The 12,007-nt window shown below is 40.8% G+C and overlaps 1 protein-coding gene across 3 annotated transcripts in view; it reads right to left on the bottom strand.

Moving 5' to 3' along the window:
• The window catches only part of LOC6601789 (frequenin-1), a 35,511-nt gene extending 26,047 nt beyond the window's left edge, over positions 1 to 9,464 (bottom strand). Inside the window, exons 1-2 of one of the 3 annotated variants that reach the window (XM_026994034.1) lie at positions 9,371 to 9,464; positions 4,517 to 4,560 (exon numbers count right to left, since the gene is read on the bottom strand). The gene's annotated coding sequence lies outside the window, so the exon portion shown is untranslated. Of the gene's footprint in view, positions 1 to 988; positions 1,105 to 4,516; positions 4,561 to 9,370 lie in introns of those variants that run through there. The other 2 variants (XM_002026805.2, XM_026994035.1) reach the window with 2 other exon arrangements.
• Positions 9,465 to 12,007: the final 2,543 nt, after the last annotated feature.

A 12,007-nucleotide genomic window follows, 5' to 3' on the forward strand; every position in this document is an offset into this window, starting at 1 on the left:
GATCTGCAGAAAGCCGGGAGTGAGATTGTTTATGAGAAGCCGGGTGTGGGCAAACATTGGTTTTCCATTTAGGCGAGTGTCAAAGAATGGGATTGCGGCGGGGGCGCTTGAGATTGTACATCTTAGAAATCAATTAGGCGGAGGCCCAAGATTGAAATTGTTTTCGTTTTGGAAAACCAAAGATTGTTTACAACTCGTATAAGAGCTCAATGGAATTGGGTACGTTAACTTGCATACATATTTCATATACGTGTGTTCTTGTGTGTGTACGCAGCTCTCCGATATCCATTTATGGGTTGCTTGGGCAGTCTTTTACGCAGCGTCCAACATCTAACCAACACACATTCATTCCCCGCTCCTTCTATCTCCGGCCAAATTCCATTCAACATATATTGTTCAAACATGAACATATTATTGTACACTTTCACACATGTAACCAAAAAACCGATCTCTAAAGAAATCACATAAAGTGGACAAGCTCGGGTATAATGAGAGATCTGTAACCCATTGAAATATACGACAACAAAATACAACTGGAGAAAAAACTTAACCAATGCAGTCCTACAATAACACTAATGTAAACATGCACTCAAATTGCCACCCGCAGTAAAAATATAACCTTTGCGTGGGTCTAATGATAATAATAGCATATGAAATTGTATCTCATGCTTCATTGTCAATCACATATAAGGCTCTGATTTTAATAATAAAAGTTAGTTCGAATTTACAACTCAACTCGCAAATACCTAGACTTTTCTTTTAAGGTATTAACATATGTATACTTTGGGCAAATATGGAAGGAAGGATATCATATTTATTTTTTGTGTCTTTGCACCTTTCCAAAATTTTTCTTACGCCTCTTGGAGAATATCGGCTTGTGTGTGTGGCCTTATCAATAAAGGAGCCGATTTCCCGATTTTTTCGGCTTGCACTTTTTTTCTTGGCACCAAAACAAAATACCATTAAAAGAACAACAGGACTATCTTACATTCCAGCTCAACCGCAATTGTTTGTTGCTCCGTTGTTGTTTCCTTGTCAAATATGAATTTTCATTTAGGTTTTTTACATTTGTTACAACAAAAAAAAAATCAAAAATAAGAACTACAGTAAGTTGGTGAGAGCGTGTGGAAGGTGGCTCCAGCTTTGAGTGGGCGGAATCATTGACGAAACTCCGGACTCAAGGCTCGGTCTTTGCGCTCGGCTTCCTGTTCCGTTTAACGTTCCGTTCCGTACGTCACACGGTCTGAAAATAGACTGAATAGCTTCGGAGCGCAATCAACAGTATGTCGAATGTCCTTGTTGATACGACGCCGACGAGGACGAAGTTTAACCGAGAGACGAGAGCTGGGAGAGTCCTCAGTTCGCAGTCATCGTTGCTCCTCTGAGCCGCCGCACGGCCGGGGAGCTTGTTCCTTTCTGCTGGAGCGAGCTTTCTGCAGAAGGCAATCATTATCGCTGCAGCCAGAAGGCGGAGTGAGGTTTTTTGGGAGGAATATACTCGTGCTTGTAGGACGGAAACAGCAACTAAACCAACACAGATATACATAGGTTAAATAGTATATATAAAAAAACGAGGGGGAACGTTGTGAGTTGCTGCGGACACCGCAACTCTACAGTTATACCCGATACTAAGTCAGTATGGCTCGGATAGATATGGTCATTCTCTATGATTCTGCGTTTTTAGGTTTCTCGAATCTGCAATATTGTGGATTCCACAGATTTTCGCCCTTTGTGGGGGCGGAAGTGGGCAGGGCAAAGTTTTGAAATATTTTTGTAGCAGTGACATATCACAGAAGTCTGGATCCAAAACATCGTTGCTCTAGCTCTTATAGTCTTTGAGCACTAGGCGCTGAAGGGGACGGACAGACGGACAGACAGACAGACAGACAGGGCTCAATCGACTCGGCTATTGATGCTGATCAAGACTATATGTATATACTTTATGGGGTCGGAAACGATTCCTTCTGGTCGTTACACACATCCACTTTTACCACAAATCTAATATACCCCAATACTCATTTTGAGTATCGGGTATAAAAACTCGTGGAATATTTTAGTGGCATAATGTTGCACAGTCCTTCCCCACACTTATGGCTCAGCCTCCAGTCGTCCGATCACCCTAGAAACCGTCAGAAGTGGATGGAATGCCAGATGGTAGGTGGCTCCACAATGTCAATGCTATGAAATTGTTAATCGACCTAAGGGAACGTCGAACGTCCGCTAACGGGCTCCGAAATCGAATCAGGGGGATAGCCACTGACCGAGGCATCTGAGCGCTAACTAACCGGAAAAGTCTGGGAATTCATATGGTAGTATGCATATAAATTTTCATTTTTTGGGGAATCTGGGCAATGCAAATAAATAATATATGCTTCTCTTCTGCTGCGGTCCAGGCGAACGACGCGTGGAAATTCTCTGACAGTTCTATTCTCGCCCCCCCTGGAAAAGCCTTTAACCATTCTCTGCGGTCAGCACCAACCATTGGCAAATCCAGAGCCAACGTCCGAGCCATAGCCATAGCCGGAGCCAGAGTGGGAGTCACAGCCAGAAGTGTGGCATGGTAGCATTTCAAAGCATTTAATTAAGGGACATTCTTTAACTCAAATCCAATTAAACCCCTCTTTTTCCTCTCTCCGGGTTTAATTTTTTTTAAATTATGTAATGCAATTTATTTCCATCCCATTTTTATTTTTATTCATTTACGAGCACCTGTGTCGGGCACCTACTCTCCGAGAGGAGAACTGTTGGCATGGACAACGTGTCGTATACGCATCAATATGTTGCTGCCTGCCGCCTAGCTCAGTGGGTGTGTGAGTATTTGTATGTATGTGTGCGAGCATGCTCGTGCATGCTCGTCCGTGCGTGAGCCTGACATGAAAAGGCAGCTGCCTAAAGATATCCAGTACAGAGTTATAAAATTACGCGGCTCGGACTCGGAACGCAAGTAATTCGACATTAGCTCCCACGCTAGCCCCAGCCAACCAGCCCGCCATTCAGCCACTCTCTCCTTTTTTTCTCAAAATAGTTCTCTCTTCTCTGAGTTCGTTCGCTTTTACACCACAAAGCTTTTGACTGCGTCAGACATGCTCTCTGCTACGGAGCTTTCGGCGGCTGTCACAGCTGCCAAGTTTTTGGCGCCGGCATCAAGAGGAGTCACAGAAAAACAGTCAAAAACACAAATTATATCAGATACATGTGTCCATATATGTAGGTACTATAAGCAGCTTTTATTATACCCGGTAATCAGACATCTCATTTGTCCATTATGTAGAACCTTTTTTTACTGCAGTCTCCGCAACGAGAGAAAAATTGCAAAGATATCGAAGGACATGGGTTATAACAGAACGGAAAATGGTAGTCAAGACATCAAATAAGTCGGAAAACATGACTAATAAATGAATAAATATAAAATATACATAAATTATGAAATACAAATAAAATAGTTACTAACAAATGGATATATTTACTTAAATCGTAGATCTCCTGATTTCCTTATTTACAAAATGTATATATACATATATATTTTTTGGTTAACTTTCACTTTTTTAACGATGTCCCTACATTCACGGATGCGAAACGATTTTGCTAATCGTGAAGCGACTTCTACCCACCAACAACCAACGGTCAACACAAGGGCAAATTTAAAAAAAAAAATGTCAAAATCGAGGATATTAAAATAACATAGCTTATAAGATAATAAATGTGCCAAACACTTTTGTACGACAAATTTTAGACCATTTTTTGTTTAAGAATGTTGAAAAAATAATGCAATAATGTCATAAAATTATTTTTCTTTTGAAATTCGCGATTGATAGGCTGTTAAAACAGCAGTAAATTGCAAATTTATTGCTGTGGCAAAACATAAGTACGGCAGTGCATATACATATATGTACACATGTACATATATACATTATGTACGCGTGTTCGTACGAATATGTATGTATATATGTACGACATATATGAGTCGCAAGCTTTAAAATTGATGACATTACAGTGTTTTTTTAAGTGGCTCATCACAAAAGTCTACAAATTCCCTGTAAATCATCTGTAAATTTACACCTTAAAATATACATTTGTGTGTACATATATAAGGATTTTGGGGCTGTGTAAAAGCCTCTGCAGAAATACAATATACAATTATGCTCCACGAGTAGCGGGTGTGAAAAACACAGCTAAATGGAAAATCTCATTTTATCTAATCGCATTAAATCAGTGTTGTTCACGCCCTCAGCCTGTAACCACCTGCGCAAGCCGCTCAGGGTCCCTCGCCTCTGGCTTATCATCGCATCAGCAAAAATATTTATTATTCGCTACGTGAGGAAGGCTATGGTAGAGGCTGGTAGAGAACCCTCCGGAGCAACCGACCATTCCAGTTGGCTTTGCTCCGTATTCTTCTTCCATTTTTGGGGCTCTCTTCGGCTCCGAGTCCGGGTCTGCTTTGGCTTTGTTCACTCTGGGTCTGTAGAGCGCCATATCGTTTTACTGACTTAAAGCTATTGTTAGTTAGTGCACCGACCTTGTCTTAATTAGTCCGCACACTGCACATGACTGAGCCTCGTACTGTGAAAGGGATGAAGAACAAGATGGAGGTATTGATTAGAGAATAGCCCACAGGGCAGGTTGTCAGGGCGAGAGGTAAAAGGTATGTAGGAGCGGGTTGAATATTGAGTGGTAATGCAAGGGAGTTTCGTTAAATAAGCTAATGAGCCAGATGTTGACTGAAGATTACTCCACCATTCAGTGAAAGTTTCCGCAATGGAAATTCGCGGAGATGAAAAGATCTCAGCTTAATATTTGGAGAAAATGGTCAGTGGTCGGCAGAGACGGTTGAATGTTGAAAAAGGAAGAAATTCATTGAATTTCCAATTATTTGTGTGTAGCTTATGCTTATCAACAAAAAATATAGAAAATGGCGCGATGACAGAAAGAAAGACCATGAAACGTGTGTGTTAGAGAGAGACAGAGCAGGATAAATTTAAATGGTTTCTTGATTCTGGCTGTAATAATACGATCTGGTTCAGATTCTGCAATCTAGGAGACATAGCATAATTACTGAATTTTTTGTGTGTAAAAGAGACGAGCCCTCATAGGCCAAATATAAAAGACAGACAAAGGTAAAAAAGGAGATTTGGCAAGGAAATACGAAAAAAGAGAATGAAGTTCCACCATGTAGGCTTGATTGTTGAGGGGCCCAGTCACGACATAATTATTGAGAAATGCTTCCGATATGAAAATTAATAGACAATTTCGAAAGCTACAACAACGGAACAAGTAAGGGGTGTCCCCAAGTGGGAGTGCTGGTGGATTTAGAGGGAAGTGTTGAAGTGTCCTGGGAACGGATGATTGACTGGGTCATTCACTGCCACCCACCTACCGTCCAATCCCATTTCGCAGCCATGGGGCTCCAGCTTCCAGACACTTCACCGAATGCCGGCGCCAGCATCTCAGACATAGACAAAGAAAAACACTGAAACTGAAACAGAGACACACTTTTGCCAACGGAGAAGGGGAATGAAAAGATATTGAGATAGAGAGAGCGACAGAGCGACAGAGAGGGGGGTGATAGAAGTGAGAGCATAAAGAATCATGTGCAAACTGAACCGAGCTCAGCGCCCACAGCTTTATAGTTCATAGAGAGAGAGAGAGTAAAGTGTTCACCATGGCATATGCTTGATATTACCGGAGACGAAGAAAGAGCAGAGAAAAAAGAAAGGGAGACAACTAGCGATAGATACTTAATAAACTATTCAAAAAATTAGTTTATACTCAAAAAAAAAAAGAAAAGCAGACTTTTGAGAAGCAAAATAAGTAAAAGTATTCAAAGGATACACGGACTACAGTTAAAATGCAACTTCTTCCTTCACCTGCCGCATTTATTGTTATTATTAATTTTATGCGCCATATGACTTTTGGTACAACCATAAACAATCAGCAGTATCAAGTAAAAAACACCCCAAACCTTACTCCAATGGCCAACACAAAAAAAAATGGCAGTTCGAGTAAAAAAAAAAATAACACAAAAAATTACTGCTGTAAGAGAAAAACACATTATAGAAGGACATCACACAAACTAGATTGAAATATAAATTAATTATTAGTAAATTTTTTTCCAGCTGTAATAATAAATAATTGTTTAGTTGGTAGATATATACAGATATATTTTTGAAGTAAATCTTAAACTACCGGTCACTTACACTTACTCAGACCATTGACATGGTCTTGGTCTTGGCCTGGGTTTTAGTCTTGGTCTCCGTCATATTGTACTTGGAAAATCGTCTGCGATACATAATATCTCTGTAGGCCATGATTGGAGTTTGGCCAGGGCAGGGGTCGGGACACATAAAAATGCTAAGCCAGCGCAATGCTGGCGCGACGCACACACAAATACCAATTTCTAACTCCCTGATCCCTACCCCCTATCGAACCACTCCACCACACCCTAACATTATTCCATTCCATATGTGGGTCTCGGAATAATGCGCGTTATCCTGATTGCCTGTCGCGATATTGGGCCATGGGCTAAGGGAAATGAACAGGCTGCAAACAAGCCACTTCAACTTTACGCCCTCTAAAGGTATCAAAGTTAAGAGGAGAAACTTGCAGAGACGTTGGATTGTCCTCGTTTGGATTTTTGGACTGTTAATCCATTTTGCAACTTTTCATCCAAAGCTTTTTACAAAAGAAGAGTACTCCCTGCTTCGGTGCTTTTGGAGAAGATTATTCCGTTGTCTGTTAAAATTTCTTTTTTTCTTGTCTTCCTTCTTGCTTGCTCTGAGCCTATCAATTTGGCTCGTTTTTTCTCCGGGCTCGAGCTCGGCTCCTTCTGTCTTCTGATTCCTTCTGCTTGCTAGCTTATTTCCTTTGTGATTTATGCCCATCATCATTTGCTAAAGGACACACAGGACCGTGACCGGGACCGGGTCGAAGATAAGCGAAGCAGTCGCAACAGAATCTGATTGTTTCCCTCTTTTTCGCTGCGGCTAATTGGTTCCAAACACCCAACTATCAGATGATTATGGCCGAAAAGCTGAAGAATGGTTGAAACAGAAAGGGTGGTGATATTGGGGGGGCTGGAGCAACTAGCTAAACAACAATTTTAATTGCGACCAGGCAAAGTCATCGTATCATAGCACTACGTCTGGTCTGGGGCTTGGGCCAAAAGGCAAATGAGCGAACGCTCCAAGTAATATGAACGAGGTCAATGATTGTTTACACTACCCTCGAATGCTGTTTACCATAAGCCAGGCCAGGACTTGGATGATGAGGGTGAGCTTAAGGGTGCGGAGTATGAGGTTGGGGCGATGGGTCGTTGATGGTACAGTGGCAAACAACTACTAGACACCTAGAAGGGAGTTCCTCTCAACGAGCACTGAACGTGCTTGGGTACAGTGGATAGGCAGTAGTAGAATATCCTCTTCAAATTTGACGATTGGCCAGTAAATTATGATGCCTCTGCTTCTGGTATCATCCAGCTACCAGCTACATATACGGATGATTTTTCTTCGAAAATGTAGTCTACGTCGACACACTGTGCGGAGGGTCGCGCATGCCGCTTGCCCATTATGCCTCTAGGCTCCATTGCGAGCGAGTGTGTGTAAAGCATGTCTGTGTACTTAGGCACACACCCTCACATACTAGGAGAGTGACAGAAAGAGTGAGCTAGTGAGACAAAGAGAGATGCATATATATGTCGGTGTTTTAACAACTTTTACTGTGCTTGCCTCATTTACACGCCACGTCACGTGACCTGATTCCAATGCGAATGGAAATGGCAAGTAAAATGGAAATGGAAATGAAAGTGGAGAGTGAAAGAAGAATACGAAAAGGATGCGGAAAAAAGGGTGAACAGAGATCCAAAGCACTGATCAAAACACATCCAGTTTTTCTCCTTTCAAGAGACTTACACGACACAAACATCAGAAACATGCTCATCTAATTATAAATACTGTCTACAAAATTTAACGTCTCAATCACGCTACGGGTTAGCCCATAATCGGACGCCTCGGAGGGTATTGCAGGCCCAGCACGAAACCTGGCTAATCCTGCTCTACAGCTAGAAATTCCAGAGGCAACTTCAATTCTATGTCGCGGTCACAGAGAGGAAGATGGAACGAACAATGACGGAGACGGAGAAGGGGACTACGACGAGGAGGGACCTATCCCTTGTTTGCTGGCGATCAGAGTTTCCGCGGTTTTCGCCTTTGAGCAACTTAGGCAGTTGCCTGGGCTCCATTAAAACAGAGAACATTTTTATAGAACCAAAATTGCAAATAATAATAATTAAAAAAATGATCTCCACTGAGAACTAATTAAAAAATACGAAATAATCAAGTAAACAAAGTGCGCCAATAATTTTCAAATTATGTAAACAACCAAAAATAAAAATAATACAAAAAAACGAGGGGGAACGTTGTTCCCACGTTTTCACCACAAATGTAATATACGCAAAATACTAATTTTGAGTATCGGGTATAAAAACCTTACGACGGAAATGTTCCAGAAGGCATATTCACCTCGCGATAATTTGAGGAAAAGAGGTTTTCTGGTAATCATCGACAATCTTTACACTGAAATTAAATGCCGGGCGCAAGTTTATATGGAAATTTCGGAAAGATTCGCATTTCTAATTAACTTTTCTTTAAGCGGTGAAGACCTTCACAAAGCTAAATATATATAGCTTAATTAGTTTTAATTCTAGAGATTTGGATGAATTGTTCATTGAACTGGAAAAGTTCAAAACCTACGTGAACTCCAGATCCACCGATGTAGAAAAAAAGTCATAGACATATGTATAAGGTTCTAGTGAAATAAATTGCACTTTGAATTTTTTTAAATTTAATGATAACAAATTGTTCTGGCAAACGATCGAATAAAAACCAATAAAAGCTGCTGACGGTGCTACAATGTGCGACTAGACATGTTGGTTATTCTTTGGATTGAATCAGATAAACTATATAATATTAGTTTTCATAAAATAATAGACGCAAAATTTAGAAAAGAACGTGTTTAAAACATAAACGAAAAAGGAAAACCAATGTTTTGTATTTCAACTGAGAAAGAAGGGAAAGGGCGTGGAAAAATAGAGGGGCCCCGAAATTGATGATTGCCTAGGGCCCTGCGCCGGATCATGTTTCGCAGAGGCCCTCTGCTGCTGCTGCTAGAACTCTGGCCACTACAGATCAAGCGCTACTGTTGTTTCACAATTGTTAATCAAATTGGAGTCTACGTCCACATTGAATCTGAAACATTCAACCTTCCAAACTGCGGGGACGGACCGCTCCATAATTTTCATGGTTAAGGATAGAACGATAGAATGATAGGATGATGAGTGGATACACATACACATGCACATAAAAATGGGAATACACACCTGACGCGCCTTTGCCTGGTTTGGAGTTGCCGAAATCCAAATTGAAACAGAACTATACTCGTACTGAGCGGTTTCATGGAACTCATTCGCTTTAGGGAACAGTATACAACTGATTAGCTGTAATAATAAACAATATTTGCATAAACGCAACAAACCGCACTCAATCGCAGATAAAAAAAAAATTCGACACAAATACACAACGACCGCTTTTGTATCTGTGAGGTACTGGAGTTATTTAAAATGTGCACAAATATAAATTCAAAGGGTATTGGGGAACATAATAATGCGTTTAGTTGCGTTCCGTTTGGGGCAAGCTGAGGAGAACATGCAACTTGTGCGAAAGACAATCGAATGGCAGAGGCAACTGCCCCACCAGGAAGTGGCCTGGGGCCTCGGCCGCTGCCAGTTGCCAGCAGCGCAGTCAGCGCAGACAGCTGGCAGCGGGCGATAATAAAAGAATCGAGCAATCTAAGAATTTGAGAACTACAGAATTGAACAAGTAGCAAGGCAACAGATCGATACGATCCGATGCGACTATGAGATACCTGTTTCGTTTATACAAAAAATACTGCTCGTCTTTGTTCACTCTGGAACTTCACATGGTCAACATATCTTCCCTCTACAATATACCCTGATACTCTCCCAGCCCCAGGTATCACAAGCAATTGTTGAGAAACTTAGGAATTTACTTAGCTTTCTTGCAAGTGCCGTTGAATCTACCCCAATGGTCTTCGCTTGCAACTAATTATTGTCAGGGGGGCCCACCCGTAAACAGTAGACAATAGTCTTCTCTGTCCCATGCACCTCACACCGCACACCCACGGGGCTCCACTTGTTACGCGCTCTGCCTAAATATAGTAAATGATAAAAATTCAGACAAGGCATACAGAGAAAAAAAAGAAAGAGCAGATAGCAAAGAAATAAACAATAAACAATAAATCCGCAACAACAACAGATACAGATACGGACAACAGGAAAATCAAACGAACCGTTTATTGGGGTATTCATATGTGCACATATGCGGATCAAACCAAGCCAAACAGAACTCTGCACACACTACACTCGGCACCTGCGAAGTGCAAGTAAAAGTCTGTGAAAATGGGAAATTTTGGAGAAAGTTAAATCTTTGTGTAACATTGTCTTTGAACACCTGTTGAACATCTTTTGCAACTAAAAAATCTCAATATGTCCCCTTATGGAAATTTGTTTTCGCTCTGCTTTGATAAATGGAAATGTTTCTTTAAAAGATATTGAAATATCAATCATTTCTTTCTAAATCATTTCTCTACCAATCGATCAATCTAGCAGATTCCCTTCAAATACTTCAAATAATGATAATTTCCTGTCTCTGTCCACTGCGGATCCCAATTCGGATGAATTCAGCATACTAATTAAGTAGATCCCCACATCATTTCGTACGAGTACGAGTATTTGCCATTTGAATTTGCTGTTCTTCAAAGTCGCTATCGAACGCGCAAAGAATAAATTCGTAATTGCGTACATAAGATAGGCATTTAATAGGTACACCATCTGTAGACTTAGAAGGGAAGAGTGGACTGGATATGGTAAGGGGAAATACCACGTCATTGGCGTCGACTGAGGCAGCAGCAGAGATATTAACGCTTTGTGGCGTACTCACGCGAGGCCAATGCCGAAAAGAATTGAGTTCGAATGCCGATGCGAATACGAATCGGGCCAAATATAATTACTGTTTATTTATTCTAGGTAAATCGGTTGTTGTATGAGGAGGGATGGGTTGATGAGTATGGTTTTCAGTGCGGGTGTTTTAATGTAAAAATATGAAATCCAAAATTTCTTGCTTTTGCGCATGCCGTATACCGTTCAGACGGTTTCACCATTTTTAAAACATGTTGAAATTCCCAAAACTGGCTAACTTGTTTGGACGCTAAGTGTAGAAGGTCATCAAGGCCATCAAGATCATCAAGGCTATGAGTCTTATAGGGTACCAAAAGTTTCGAGCTCAAAGTAAGCCTTCCATTCTTGTTATTTTTGCTGTTGTTTGTCTTTGTTTCGGCTTTTATTTGGCCCAGCAGATATGCATATATGTAGATTTACTCTCACAGATACAGCTGCATATACAGAATCAGATTCGGATTCGGAATCTATTTAGATTTTTATCTGGCTGCCTTTCATTATAAATAGTTTTGTTGCCCAGATAAATATTCAGCGCTGCTTCTGCCTCTGGCTCTGGCATAGCCACTACCTCTGCGGACTTTCCATTTGCTAGTATATCGAATGGATACCCTGGAACTACAATAGGATAGCAGTGCCCATGCCGAAACCGACTTATCATGTCCGGTTTTATTATTAAAAAATAAAATATGAAAACTATTAAATGTCAATACACAGAGGGAGAATAAGCGACTAAGTATAAAAAAAATCACGAAAATAATTATAGTGGAAACTAAACATTTAATCAGCAGAAATGTATCAAAGGAAAAAGAAAGGCATGAGACCCTGTCATGTCTGGAAAACCGAATTGAGTGAAAATTAACTTTTTCAATTGCGATTAGGTGAGATTAGCCACTGCAAACCTTCCCTCTGTACTGTCGATACTCATAATTATTTACAATTACGCCTGCAAACGAATACAACGCATTCGGGTGGGCATGCATA

The sequence above is a fragment of the Drosophila persimilis genome, unplaced genomic scaffold (genome assembly GCF_003286085.1).
Source record: "Drosophila persimilis strain 14011-0111.01,24,50 unplaced genomic scaffold, DperRS2 tig00001145-arrow-arrow-pilon, whole genome shotgun sequence".
NCBI classification, from domain to species: domain Eukaryota; kingdom Metazoa; phylum Arthropoda; class Insecta; order Diptera; family Drosophilidae; genus Drosophila; species Drosophila persimilis.